Source organism: Mixophyes fleayi, chromosome 5 (assembly GCF_038048845.1).
Source record: "Mixophyes fleayi isolate aMixFle1 chromosome 5, aMixFle1.hap1, whole genome shotgun sequence".
In the NCBI taxonomy this organism is placed as follows: domain Eukaryota; kingdom Metazoa; phylum Chordata; class Amphibia; order Anura; family Limnodynastidae; genus Mixophyes; species Mixophyes fleayi.
In genome coordinates, this window is record NC_134406.1 from 35,511,471 (window position 1) to 35,527,561 (window position 16,091).

General features: G+C 41.8%; 1 protein-coding gene across 2 annotated transcripts in view; it reads left to right on the forward strand.

Annotated features, from left to right (window-relative positions):
* The first annotated feature begins 445 nt into the window (after positions 1 to 445).
* The window catches only part of JCAD (junctional cadherin 5 associated), a 78,902-nt gene continuing 63,256 nt past the window's right edge, over positions 446 to 16,091 (forward strand). For both annotated transcript variants that reach the window (XR_012692738.1, XM_075212024.1), the window contains exon 1: positions 446 to 552. The gene's annotated coding sequence lies outside the window, so the exon portion shown is untranslated. The remainder of the gene's footprint in view (positions 553 to 16,091) is intronic.

Below are 16,091 nucleotides of genomic sequence, written 5' to 3' on the forward strand. Positions count from 1 at the left end.
CATCCCCAATTTAGCTGTGCTGCAGCCTGCAGATCTTACTCTGATAATGCACTAATGCAGTGTTGGCTAACCTGTGACACTCCAGGTGTTTGTGAAACTACAAGTCCCAGCATACCCTTCCAGCAATAAGCTGCTAAATATTGGCAAAGCATGCTGGGACTTGTAGTTTCACAACACCTGGAGTGTCACAAGTTAGCCAACACTACCCTAGTGCAACATTATCCAAAGAAGCCTGGATAATCTTAGATTGTCTAGATAGTGTTAAGATTATGCACATTATTAGAGTGATAGAAAATAATATCATAATACAGATTAAAAGAAGGCTGTATTCATTAGGTTGAGGCACCCAAACTTCAGTGTTTTGCACCTTTAAAACTTTCAGACTGGCTGCAAAATCATTAAGCTGTTGATGGAACCTTATCCTTTCCTAGTTGCTTTCCAAGTGGCTGCATTTACTAGGCATGCTCAGCAGTAGCTTCATGCAGTGCTGGATTACAATTCTGTAGCTGCTGCACACCAAGTAGACGGATGCAAGCATGGGGGACTCACAAGGTAAGTCCTCGTCTTTCCTCACTATCTCATAATGCAAAGCAAAGCATTTGCTTCATAGATGCGTTAGGGGAAACCATTTCATTCCTCAAACTAATTAGAAGCCTGTGAAATGAAGAACAGCAGAACCCACAGCAGCAGCAGCAAAAAAAAAAAGCCAGTCAGCAGCTGCCTGTGATGAACTGAATCTAAGTTTCTCTCTGGATTTTAGGCATGTTTCCTATATCGCTGCAAGATTTGTGACATGTTTGGTATGAAATCCCTGTCACAGGCTGAGGCACCCAAAGCTGTCCTTCACATTATGCACAAGGCTTGTTATTATATTCATTTTCTGCGTGTACATCTGTGTCTCAGGAGATAACCTTCAGTTCTACAGAAACAAGTGACTGTTTGGGTTATTGAGATTATGCCTGGTTACACCGACTATGAATTCCACACGGAGATCAATACAAAATTATTATTATTTTTTTTTTTAATACTCATCTTTGGTAGATATTTATGTGATTATAATGGTGGTTGTACCATGGGTACTTGTTTGCAGTATTTTGTGCAGAGTCTTTGCTGGGGGCACAGAGGTGGGGTTCTATCACAGACATTTCTGTGGCAAAATACTGTCCAGCCAAGACATATACAGACGAATTGCTGCTCCAGCTAATGTCACTGCTGTGGTACAACTGCCCTTGATTTCCAGGAGCATGGCACTCCCATGGCACAACTCTTTTTGATTCCTAGGAGCATGGCACTCCTATGGCACAACTCCTCTTGATTCCTAGGAGCATGGCACTCCTATGGAACAACTCCTTGATTTTAAGGAGCATGGCACTGCTATGGCATTATTGTCCTTGATATCCAGGAGCATGGCACTGCTATGGCACAACTGCTTTTGATTTCAGGAACATGGCACTCCTATTGCAAAACTCCCCTTGATTTCCAGGAGCATGCCACTCCTATTACACAACTCTTGATTGCCAGGAGCATGGCACTGCTATGGCACCACTGCCCTTGATTTCCAGGAGCATGGCACTGCTATGGCACCACTGCCCTTGATTTCCAGGAGCATGGCACTGCTATGGCACCACTGCCCTTGATTTCCAGGAGCATGGCACTGCTATGGCACCACTGCCCTTGATTTCCAGGAGCATGGCACTGCTATGGCACCACTGCCCTTGATTTCCAGGAGCATGGCACTGCTATGGCTCCACTGCCCTTGATTTCCAGGAGCAGCCCTATATATTTAGTTATGTCTTGACATTTTTGTCCTTATTCATGCTCTTTATTTTTAATATAACTGTCCATAGTTGTGCCCCTGATTTTAGTTGCTATGTGTTTTGTAGTTTGCTCTGTTTCTGTTCAGTATAATATAAAAAATTTAGTATAAGTTCATATTTATTAAAGATGAGCGTTTAACATGTCCTTATATTGTGTTATGATTCTGTCCTATGGTCAGGTCATGTTGGGTAACTGTAGTGGTCGACAGTCTGCATACAGTGTTATGCATCCTGTGGGTCCCAATAGCTAAATGTACCTGGAAAATGTCTTCGGATGTTTGAAAGTATGTGATCCTCAAACTAATGCACAGCAGGGTATAATGGGTCCTACTGATGGTAATTAGGGATATTTTCATTTCTGTACTGGTACTACTGCTTCCAATCTGTATTTAGAAAGCATCAGACTAACAATTTTTCACCACAAAATCAAATCTCTGTTGTCTCCGCTTGCACTATTACACAGTATACGTTTATGCTACAGTATATTTTTTGCTGGGCTACAGCGATTTCAGCATGTTTGATTTTATAGTGATTTAGCTGCATAGTGCTGCTAACTGCAGACTATCCCTCTGAGGGCACAGAGAGTTGCTGGTCAAGTGGTTTAAAGGAATCTAAAATCTGTTACTGGGAAACCCAATGAGCACATATGGATGTATCTGTGCTAGCATTTGTTGACATAATCCAGGGGTTCTCCTCCTACAGATTTTTTCCACATCCATTTTTTTTTTAAGTCATACCCTGAAAAGCTTTTCTTTTCAGTGTGTAATATATAGGTACATGATCTCAGGGACTTTGCAAAAATAAAAGAAATGCATTTACTTTTGGACCCCCCCTCCCTGAACAATTATAAGAAGATATCTGCAGGTTTTTTTATGCAGACAGAACATAAGACAGAGATGTGCTGCTTTGGGCATTTAGTAGTATGGAAATGCCGGTTATATGAGACAAACAGAGGTTCTGACTGTCAGGCTCCTTCCCAAACATTGACATGATACTACACGGGTAAAGAGGAAAACAGTCCGTTTCATATGTGTTTGTGAATACAAAGCACAAACCCCACTATCTCTGCTAAATACGTGATCTCTGTAATTATAGCCTTGGGCTTTTAGAATGTTTGGAGATGTCACATCTGACTGTTGCAGCAAATTGCAGTAGTTTTATCTAGCTCGGATAATCTCCGAGGGACCTCTTGCCACCTAACTGCACCAATTTAACTTATTCAACAGCAGGTATTTAAGAGAGATTCCCATTAAACTGGAATTAAAGCAGCAATTGCTAATGTAGATTTCAATTGTTGTTTTCTTCCATTACAAATTTTGATTTTAATATACCTGCAGGCAAGGGCGTAACTACCATAGGACCAGGGGGGTGGGCAGCTGCTGTGAGGCCCATAGCTGAGGGGGGGACACATATATATTGTATTGTTGTATTCACATAAGCAGAGTAGATACCACAGGATACAGTTCATACTTGCCCACTTTTAAAATCTCGGAGATCCCGGACGGGAGGTCATGTGACAAGTGCAGGAGGGGGCACGGGCCCCCCTTTCCCTGCTATGAAATGCCAGAAATCATGGCATTTCATAGCGGGGAGGAGGGGGGATGCTTGATGTCGCAGGTCAAATCAATGAGCCCTTACGCCCCGTCTCCACCAAGGCCCATCCACCAGATACTGTAAAGAAAAGTTTGGTTTGTTTTAATGGAATGGATGGAATTAATGATTTTAAAGTAGTAGGATTTATGTGACGTTTACACTTTTGCACAAGTGCAGCCTTTCCTACAGACGTAGGTGTCCCAAGAGCAGAGAGTGAGAGTACAACTTGCATTGCGCTGGGAGGACCATCTGAGTGCACCAATGGGAAACCAAGAATGTTTACGGTGTGTATTGATTGCACTTGGGGAGATTCACCCACAGCAAAGTACAGGGAAAGCTGCAATAAAAATGACAAACAAACATAAACCAATGAATTGTTATAAATTGCACATCTTCAACCAATGCTGCATCACTGTCCACATGAACATTCTACATTACTAAACGTGTTTGTCACTATGCACATAAAAGCCTGAAGAGTGCAGTTCTTCAGCCCGAACAGAGGCTAGGAGGGGTCAGAAACCAGTGTTGCAGAATAATTTTGCCATGAGTTTAATTTTATTTTCAGCAAAGAAAATAGCTATAAAGATACTACATTGTCTAAAACAATTTGGAGTAATTAAATGTAGATTATGTATCATATGCAGCCATTTATAGATTTATTTATCATGTGACATTGGCACTTTCAAGATGATGCTCACAGCGTAATTCTCTTAGAACAGGCGTCCACTTTATTTGTCAGTATGGCAGACTGCTTACACTAAAGACAGACAGTGTCTCCTTGGTGATCTCTAGCACTAATCTGACATAGTTCCACTCACTATTACATTGGCCTGCTTTTCTAGTATCGATCGCCCCACCCACTGACAGCACCAGTCTATTAAACCCCTGAGCTCGTCTCCCAGCTCTAGCCTGATTGACAGGTGTCAAACACAGGTCTTAGCAGAGGTGCTCTTCTCTGCTCGGCCTGTCTGCAAGTCTTCATTACAGCCACACAGTTGAGCCTTGTAGGTGTGAGTCTCTGCTAATTACATGTGATATATATATATATATATATATATATATGTATGTCAGCTGGCAAGTGTGGGAGAGGCCCGTAGTGATGCCATTGTGTCACCATAGCCCCGCCCTGGTGACATTAAGCACCGTCTTGGCTCGGGATCTGGGAGAGTACCTGCCCGTCTGTGAAGAGGACCCTCCCATTGGGAGCCTCCTGGACATTTGGGAGAGTAGGCAAGTATGATTTATACTATACACTGAGTGCCCACTTTATTAGGTACACCTAATAGCTGCCCTATTTGAGAAGCCTAAATTAATTGGCCATGGACTTAAGGTATTGAAATTTGACACAGAGATTCTGGCCCATGTTGATTCCAATTTGTCTCATAATTTGCTGCAAATTAGCTGGCGATGAATCTCTACTCTGCTAATTCCATCTCAGCCCACAGATGTTAGATTGGATTGAAACCTAGTGACTGGAAAGGTCACTGCATTAAGCTGAATTCTGCTATGTCCCGTGAGCAATTCCAAGACTTTCCAAGTCCTGTGGCATGGGGCACTATCTTCTGTTAAACTCCATTTCAAGCCGTGAAGAGATGCACTGATCAGCAATAATGATAAGTCATGCTGTGATCACCAACCCCGCATCAATATAACAACACCTCCAACCTGCATTCATAACAAGCACACTGGTAGAATAACCAGAATATGGTGTTATGGTTCCTGAGGAATCCGGTCTGTACACTCCCTAACAAGCGGCACAGTTAAGCTTTCCAAAAACTTATAAGCAAGGAAATGATGCGGAAAAAGCCCCACATTTATAAAAACTGCAATTAGTTATTTTTATTACTATAAATATTCACTTGTATTTGCCCTAGGCGAGATCTGGCATGAAAGACAGTACCTCAAGTGCTTTAATTGTGATAATTCTTTAGTCATGGTCTTTACATTAGGTAAACTTTCTGCCATGTGGAGTGTTAATAAGCTCTGCCCCTCTTCAAACACAATCCTACTCCCTACTGCACCAGTCCACAAGACAGGACAATATGCTGGGACCCTCACAAAATTATACATTAATTCATTCTCAGTTTGGTTTTAAGGGTGTACACACTGGGCTTGATGCAGAGTTGGATGTACGCCCGTTTTTAGTATACAATCTGCAAATTTCTGTTGGGTAGGCCCAGAAAACAGCTGCCCGCAGGCGTAGTTGAGCGTATCTATACTTGAGTGTCCTTATGACTAGAGAGGTGGGATGGGGGAGGGAAGGGACAGTCTAACGTAGGCCGTGTACAGCGAGGTTTGCGGCTGATGCAGACCAGCATGAAGACTTGTATATGCTTGTCAGGAGCCACATCTTTTGTACCTGAGGAGAGCAGCTACAAATACACGCTGGTGATGAATGCTGGCACTAGCTAGCCGCTTCTGAGTGACTGACTGTGACGTCACCTCTGAAGCTGGTGCTTTCTGCATTGATCGTGCATATTTTATAGGATTTTTCGGGCGTATTTTAAAAATATTTTTTTAGCTACTTTCAATTTATACATGAGAAGACATATTGTATCTGGTGCATTATATCAAGTCAAATAGCGAACGTGTTTTTCGCTATCACATTAACTGTTGATAGACGTCTCTTGTGCTTATGACCTGGCTGTGGGTATGCCTATGTGGGTAGATTTATGTCTGATATAAACCTGGCATGTCCTACTGTCTGCAGAAAGCTATATACCCCATACATGCCAACTTTTAAGAAGTCATATGACATGGGGTAGGAGGAGGGCGTGGTGACATAGCCCAGCCCCCACCATAAAAATCTGAAATTTGCGGCATTAAATGGAGGGGCGGAGCTCTTAATGACACTGTAAAGCCCCGCCCCCTCCATTCACTACAGCGAATTTCGGCAAATGCGGGAGCTTTGCCTACTCTTCCGGGAGTCCATGATGACTTTCGGGGAGTCAGGCAAGTATGATATACCCACTAGCCAACTTTGTTCATGTTGTTACACACCTACCTCTGATAAACCAAAGAAAATATTTGATCTTTTGTTTGATTTTAATTTAGATAATACACTTTAAATATTATGGCAATTGTATATTCAATCTTTAACGTTTATTTTTCTTTTTAAAACTTTTTACAAATAATAATGTGTAAAATAATTGTGTTTGACATTGATCTTTGTGTTTATCATTGATAAAGACAATTAAAATACTCATGGTGTGCTAGTTGAAGCTGACAGAGCCACATAGTGAGCTAAATGTCAGTTTTCTGTCGCCATTTAAGAATAAGTCCACCTTTTTATTTGTTTTACACAACATGATAGCTCAAAGAGCTTACTATCTAAAAAGAAAACAAGGCTGTCAATAAAATATCACCAGCGCAGCTTGAGTATAATCAATAATATATCTTTGGGGCAGCTGAACTATAATCAATAAAATATCACCGGTGCAGTTGAACTATAACAGAGAATTTAGATCTTTGTTAAATATGTTCCCCCTGAGACCCAGCAAATCTTTTCACAGTACCCCTTTGGTGTGTAGGGCGAACCCTTAACGCTGGTATAAACACCCCCGTTTAGTCCGGCTTTTCGTTCTTTTATAAATAAGTACGGAAATTGTAATTCTTATTGTCTAAGCCTTCTGTAGGATGTCATTACCGCACAATGTCACACTGAATAAAGTTTCAAAAATCAAAAAATCAAATAATAAACAAGGGGGAACATATAAGTAAAACTAAAATTCTATGCACACATTCCAGTTGACACAAATAAGTAAATAAACACTTAAGTAGATTATTATTAAGTAGCATAGGCTTTTCACGTCATTCTTGTTTTTCCTTAAACCCCAACAAAGTTCATTAAAACTCAAAACTTGACCACATTTCATATTAATTAGCCATAAGGGATTTAGAGGCAGGGAAATCTCTGCAGGAAATAATTGATCCCTTGTTATTTTCTTTATATAAACTGTTGACCACAATAAGGACTATATCCCTAATTTCATTGGGTCTATCCACCAGCACCGATTTATTTGGATTTCCACCTCATAAGTGGAAAAGATTATCTCATTTACTGAAAATCCCATTCACCATTGTGCTTTGTTTCACGATGCCTTGAATTCGTAGAACAGCGAAGGAAGCATGTTCACTTCTTCCATCCTCATAGGAAATTACTGTATGTCTAAAGTTTGTTGTGGTAGGAAAAAAAACTCTTTAAAGTGGCAACGCCTCCAGAGATCTAAAAGCTTTATACAACATGTGCACATGGAATCAACTCCAAATAGGCAACAGGCTTTGGTATGGACTGACAGCAAATAAGCAGATTTTTCAGTTTGTAAAATGTTTCTAGACCTGCCTTCAGTAAAGTGCAGCATCCAGGAGAATTTGCTGTTGGCCAGACAGTCTATGCACATCATGGGCAAAGTTTGAAAGGAATCCCATTATATCCAGGGATCGATTTACAATGTTTTCTCCTGTTTTCTCCTATGGGTCATTATTTATGTTTCGTCCTATTATCTCCTCCTCTAAAAAGTGCCCCACGCTATCCCATATGCATAAAATAAATAATTGCCAATAATATTGCAAATTGCATTTTTATTGAAATAATAAATTCTTAATATACTAAACTAAAAAATAAAGACAATTATGTGCAAATTGATCACACTGCGCTTGGGACTATATGGCAAACGCAGTCCTCCACATACTTGACTACTTTCCAGGAATATTCGGCAGACTCACAAATTTCGGGGAACCCTCGTGTACCCTCCCATTTCCCTAGTGAACTGGGCAGGCGCCTTCACGACGCGTTTTGAAGGAAAAACAAGTGATCATGGCACACCTCTCATTGCACATTGCCATGAATTAGAGCTTTGCACAGCAGGGGGCGGGGTCATGAAGACACAAATCGTGTTGACACGTCCTCCGCACTTGCCACTCAAAAAAGCTGGCAAGTACGGGCAGCATGGTGGCTTAGTGGTTAGCACTCCTGTCTCACAGCGCTGGGGTCATGAGTTGAATTCCCGACCATGGTCTTATCTGTGTGGAGTTTGTATGTTCTCCCCGTATTTGCGTGGGATTCCTCCGGGTGCTCCAGTTTCCTCCCACACACCAAAAACATACTAGTAGGTTAATTGGCTGCTATCAAAATTGACCCTAGTCTCCCTCTCCCTCTCTCTCAGTCTGTGTGTGTATGTTAGGGAATTTAGACTGTAAGCTCCAATGGGGCAGGGATTGATGTGAATGAGTTCTCTGTAGAGTGCTGCAGAATCAGTGGCGCTATATAAATAAATGGTGATGATGATGATAATGATGAAGTATTGTCTGTACTTTTTCACAGTCCCATTAGTTGCCTAGCAAAAAAATGTTCAAATTAGCTGGCTAAAGCTGGTACTTGCCAAGAGACAAGGACACAGAGTGGGATAAGACCAGACCATTCAGCCACTTCCAGAACACACTGGGTTAATGCAAGTCAATAATGACCATATGCACAACCTTCTGTGTAACACTGTCCCCCCTCTTTCCCATTTCAGAATTAGAGAACATAGATAACCTTTACACTGTGTACATGAATAATCAATTATATATTGAGCAAGTAGATCAGATTGATAGAATATTGTATAGGTTTAGTTAACACTTCAGTTATTTCGGGTATATAATGCAGCTAAATGATTCACAAGTTTTGATATATTAATGTGGAATAATGGAATTACTTGCTACTTCATTGTAAAGTGTTATTTTTTGATGTTGTAAAATTAATGAAGCTAAAAGCCAAAGATTAGGATGTGCCACAACCTGATTTTAAATCATGCATGAGAATATATGCAGAGCACCAAATATTAAGCAATAATGTTCAATACTTTTTAAATTAGCTTAAGCCATTGTTTCGATCATTTTACTCTACCTTAACATTGTTTTTTTGTGTGGAAGATATAGGTATTTCTTTGTGTAGCATTTTGGTGAAAAAATATATTTTTAAGTTCATAGAAAAATAGGCAAAATTAGTGAATTACACTTTTCTAAAAATTGGTTTTTTTTGTAACTTGTAAGTGCATTCTTTACCTAAAAATGTTATCAACTAAATCTGCTGAGTATAACGATAACCAACATGTAATGTATATTAACTATGAAAATGTAACAGGGCTCTAAATAGAAATTATACTTTTTCATTTTTGTATTTATCTGTTATGTTTCTGTCCTCTCGCCAATAGAATTCCTACTCCCCAACAGAAGTTACCTACCTGATATTTCTATTTATTATGACAACATGGCCATAAATCCCACCCCGTAAGCTCGCTGCCTAGCTGTGATCCTTGACTCTGAACTATCCTTGGTTTCCCACATTGACTTTATATCTACATCATGTTACATACATCTAAAAAAACATTTCCAGAATATACACATATCTCACATAAGAAACTTCAAAAACTGTCATTCATGCAGTTATCATCTTCCGCATTGACTATTGCAATTCCCTCCTTACTGCTCTTCCCCAAATCAGACTCTCACCCCTACAATCTATTTTGCACTACTGAGTCGCCAGTCTCTACATTGGTTGACTGTTTTTCATCCAATCCAATATAAAAAAGTTCTACTAACATACAAGGCCATCAACAAAATTGCACTGACATACATCTCCTCACTTGTCTCAAAAAATCTCCCAACTCGACACCTCCGTTCTGCACAAGATCTGCGTCTCTCCTCCACTCTAATCACATCCTCCCATTCTCGGTTACAGGACTTTTTTTGAGCTGCACCCACTCTGTGGAATTCCCTCCGTCGCACAATAAGACTTTGCTCTGGTCTTCAAACCTTCAAGTGTTCTCTAAAAACCCCCCTCTTCAGGCAAGCTTAGAAAATTTCTCGATCACCCTCTTAACCCCCTTGTGACAGGATATGCCTACTGTGCCAACCATCATGCTTTATGGGATTTCATTGGACTGTCAAGAATAAGTCATCACTGGCTGATCCTAATGGTGCCACTTGGCCAAACCAGCCACTCACTCACTGCATCAACTACACTCCAACATGCTGTCAGTTGTTGGAGGGTATTGCTGCCCCCACCAGGCTCCTTCACTGAAACTGCTCACACTTCTGGATAGTTTGTAGCTGCTGCAGCACCTCGCTGCCGGTTGCTCTGGCTAAATCCTCCTTATTCCTTACTTTGGTTCAGGACTACTGGACAGCTCACAGAGAGCTGGGACAGGACACTAGGCAAAATTCAGGACAGCAAGGAAATGGACCAATATTCTCTTTTTATCAGTATTATTATCTTTAATTTATAAGGTGCTACAAAGGATCTGCAGCGGAGTACATGAAATATACAGAAAACAGTGACCCATGATACAGAAAGAACAAAAAACACAAAAACAGAAAACACACACAGGTAACATGGTAATGCAAATCAAATTATTTCTGTGTGAAAGTGATGCTAGAAATCAGTGAGAAGTAGGCCAAAGCTAAGAAAACAGGGCTAGGGAAGCAGGCCAAGAGGTACAGAGGGTGATGGAATAGTAGAAGGAGCACACAAGGAAAGAGAGCCCTGCTCCTGAGAGCTTACATCCTAAAGGAAAGGGGAGACACAAACAGGGTGGTACTAACTGGGGGAGAGAGCCGGGACAAGGGAGTTAAGAGGTGGACTGATAGAATTGAATAAAAAAATGAGTCTTAAGAGCACACTTGAAGCCTTTGAGAGTAGATGCTAACCTGATGGAACATTGAAGATCGTTCCACAGCAGGGGAGCAGCCCGGGCAAAGTCCTGGAGACGGGAGTGAGAAGAGGTCATCAGTGAAGTAGTGAGGCGGCGGTCACAGGCAGAGTGGAGGGGGCAGCTAGGAGTGTAGGTAGAGATGAGATTGTAGATGTAGGGAGGAGAGGATTGATTAAGAGCTTTAAAAGTGAGGGTGAGGAGTATCCCTTTCCCCTATGGCCCTAGTACCACTGAGATTGGACTGGGGGATCTTAAGATCTCCCGCTTCCAGACTGACTTTCAGGTCTTTGCCCCCACGGGACTAGCGCCATAACTTAGCCAAATGAAACCATGCGCTTTGCTTCTTGGGACTACCAGGAGGCAGTGCACTTCTGGCTGCAACAGAACTCATCTTGTACTTTTGGAAGGGCTTTTAATGCTGCTAGGCTCTGGCCCTCAACTTGGGGATTGGAGAGCAGCAGCCAAATAGCACCGTAACAAACTCACTGGACCACCAGGAGTGGTTTACATTTTATAAGTTTTTTGAATAGTGAAAATGTTTCCCTCGGTATGTGTAGAGCAGGGAGTTACGACAGGACCCAGCCACACCCCTCAAATAGCCAATATTTAGCAAAATAATGAATTAATAATCCTTTGCTTATCTCTATATATGACATGTGCATTCCATGCATTTTCTAGTCCTTATATTAACAGTGCACGTCCTCCCGCCCCCCCCCATACACACACCCTAGAAAAAATCTATACCATTTTAATCATATACCTTTTGCAGGGAGTTATTTACAATTACTCAAGATATTAAATGTTCTTTTTGGCATCAGCATGATAGTTTCTTTTAGAAAACTTTAGAATCTGGTCTGTAGAGAGAAAGAAGCTGAGAGCACTAGATGATATACACAGACACTGGTTTGTTGTGAAGTGTTAAAAGATAACAATTCTTCCTTTAATCATTCCATATAATTATGGTACTTGAAACTGTCGAGAAATGTTACAAATCCTCTCTTGTCAGTTACATTTTTTTAAGTTTTTTGCAGATACCAAACTCTTCCTTGGTCCTCTTAACTTTTCTTGGAAGTGTTAAAGCCTTTGGTATCAGGGAGGAATAACTCGCATACCTCCATGTGATATACTGCAAGAAGAAGTCAGTTTTCTATTTTGGCTCAGATAGTTTCCAGCATTGTGCAATTAAGATAAGAGAGCAGAATCTTGTTTCCAAATGTAGATCACTCCTACTCAGATCAGAACAGAAATGGGAGGAGGGGGTAAGGTATAGATTTGTTTCTTGTGTAATGTTGAAAAGTTGACTTATACACTGTTGGTCTGAAGGCCATTTACAAAGGTTTAAGTTCTGGCTTTTTAGGTTCATCTTGAGGTCATTTTGAGATCTTAGATGTTTCCAATGAGTATGTTAGTTGCATTCCAACGGAGTTACCTGAAGCAGGATACCAGTAGAGCTCTTTATTTTTCTTTTGAAAGTATTGAATAAAATAACAATACATTTGTTCCTTTGAAAATCTCATAATTGTTCTTTTGTAGGGAGCTCCCTTTTTCTTTACAATGTCCCTTGTAATAATATTGCCAGTGCTGTTTTAATAAAGGGGCATTCTTCTTGGACCCACCAGGACAAGGGGCCCACCAATAGACTTTCTAATACAGGAGTCTGAATAGGAGAGGCCCTAAAAGTGTTCAGATTTCAGCCCTCTGGATTCCTAGGTTATGTTGTTTTCAAAGAAGGAAATATCTTCCTTCTACTGAGTTGCTTGACCAAGGTTAGTCTCTAAAAATAATGGGAATTAAACAGAAAAGAATGCAAAGCCTCAACCTAAATAGACCCTATCGTACACTATTCATGTCAGTCCAAGCCATAACTCTGAATCTATGAACACATTATGCCAGGTACATGAGCAGGGCAAATGCAAGGATTCTCGGCGCTTTAGGCAAACAATCAACTCACTGACTCCCCCCTCCATTACTCACACCCTCACACACTTGACTTTTGTCAAATAAAAATAATAACTTACCTTCTACTGACTGGCAGGTAAGGCTGCAGTACAGATACGCTGATGTCTGATGCAGAAAACTGCTAGGGGCAAAGGCAGGATTTCTAGAGGGGGGGGGACTCCAAATATTAGATTTTGAAGCAAAGCAAAAAAAAACAACTTTTTACAATAAACCAGCAACAGCCACACTTTACATCAATACCACCCTCTCACCACACAATACACCAATACCACCCTCTCACCACACAATACACCAATACCACCCTCTCACCACAAAATACACCAATACCACCCTCTCACCACACAATACACCAATACCACCCTATCACCACACAATACACCAATACCACCCTCTCACCACACAATACACCAATACCGCCCTCTCACCACACAATACACCAATACCGCCCTCTCACCACACATTACACCAATACCACCCTCTCACCACATATTACACCAGTACCACCCTCTCACCACACAATACACCAATACCGCCCTATCACCACACAATACACCAATACCACCCTATCACCACACAATACACCAATACCACCCTCTCACCACACAATACACCAATACCGCCCTATCACCACACAATACACCAATACCGCCCTCTCACCACACATTACACCAATACCGCCCTCTCACCACACATTACACCAATACCGCCCTCTCACCACACATTACACCAATACCACCCTCTCACCACACAATACACCAATACCGCCCTCTCACCACACATTACACCAATACCACCCTCTCACCACACAATACACCAATACCACCCTCTCACCACACAATACACCAATACCACCCTCTCACCACACAATACACCCTCTCACCACACAATACACCAATACCACCCTCTCACCACACAATACACCAATACCGCCCTCTCACCACACATTACACCAATACCGCCCTCTCACCACACATTACACCAATACCACCCTCTCACCACACAATACACCAATACCGCCCTCTCACCACACAATACACCCCTCTCACCACACAATACACCAATACCGCCCTCTCACCACACATTACACCAATACCGCCCTCTCACCACACATTACACCAATACCACCCTCTCACCACACAATACACCAATACCGCCCTCTCACCACACAATACACCCCTCTCACCACACAATACACCAATACCGCCCTCTCACCACACAATACACCCCTCTCACCACACAATACACCAATACCGCCCTCTCACCACACAATACACCCCTCTCACCACACAATACACCAATACCGCCCTCTCACCACACATTACACCAATACCGCCCTCTCACCACACAATACACCAATACCACCCTCTCACCACACAATACACCAATACCGCCCTCTCACCACACATTACACCAATACCGCCCTCTCACCACACATTACACCAATACCACCCTCTCACTCTCACCACACAATACACCAATACTACCCTCTCACCACACAATACACCAATACCACCCTCTCACCACACAATACACCAATACCACCCTCTCACCACACAATACACCAATACCACCCTCTCACCACACAATACACCAATACCGCCCTCTCACCACACATTACACCAATATCACCCTCTCACCACACAATACACCAATACCACCCGCTCACCACATAGTACACAAATACCACCCTCTCTTCACACATTACACCAATACCACCCCACCCCTCTCCCCACACATTACCCAATGCCACCCTCTCTCAACAAATTACACTAATACTATCCCCACTCCTCTCCCCGAATATTACACCATTACCACCCCCACACCTCTCCCCACATATTACACCAATACCATCCTCTCCATACACATTATACAAATGCCACCCCCCAACTCCTCTTCCCGGCCATTGCACCAATACTACCCCCACCCCTTTCTTCCCCACATTACAACAATACCACACATCCCTCTCCCCAAACATTACACCAACACCTTTCCCATTCCTCACACATTACATTCAGGGGCCAGCTGACAAATTTTAGTCTAGGGAGAAAGCAAACAGCAACTCTCCACAGTAACTCCCAAATCCTCATTAATGACCTCTCATCATAATCCTTAACCCCCGCACAAATTAATCCTATCATTATCCTCCTCAACATGATTAAATATCTCATCATAATAATCACTTCATCAACATTAACCTCTTTATCATTAATTAACCCTCAACATTACAAATTAATACCCTTATTAGCATTGTAACCTATATAACACAGTACAGTTTGACTGCAAATTCAGAACACCAAGCCTGCCAGCCCTAGTATTTCTATTTCAGCAATGACAATTAGCAATGGAGCAATGGACCTCTCCTCTTTGTGTGTAACCTATATAACACCGTACAATTTGACTGCAAATTTAGAAGACCAAACCTGCCAGACCTATTACTTCTATTTCAGCAATGACAATTAGCAGTAGAGCAATGGAGCTCTAGTGAATGTCATTGGAGACTTTGAAGAACACTGCTACCCCTCCTTTCTTTTCTACATATGATGCTGCCCAACTGCTCTAGAGACTGCCAAGAACTGTGCTACCACTTCTGTGTCCCTCTATGAAATGGCGCTGGATCACCGTGGAGGGCGGTACTTATAGAATCCGAAACACGCGAGATCCGACAACGAACAATGACATTTTGCCTCGTTTTCAATTCTGAGGGCGCGCGAAAGTACAGAGCCGGCTCGGCTCAGTACTCGGATATGCTAAGTTGGGGTGTGTTCGGTTCTCGGAGAACTGAACCTGAGCATCTCTAATTTTTACATACCTAACTATCTTTTGGACAGTTATAAATATTTATGAGTTTTGATGTGCAAACATCTTGTGTTCTGGCAGGAACATGCTCCCTGTGGTCCTGTGCAACGCCCTGTGACATCATCAGACTGCAGGAAGTATTTCAGCTTTCAAGACAGACTCCTGATTGGCTACGAATGATCACAATGGATTCGTTTTGCGAGGTCTTTAGCTTACTAATACAGCTAATTTA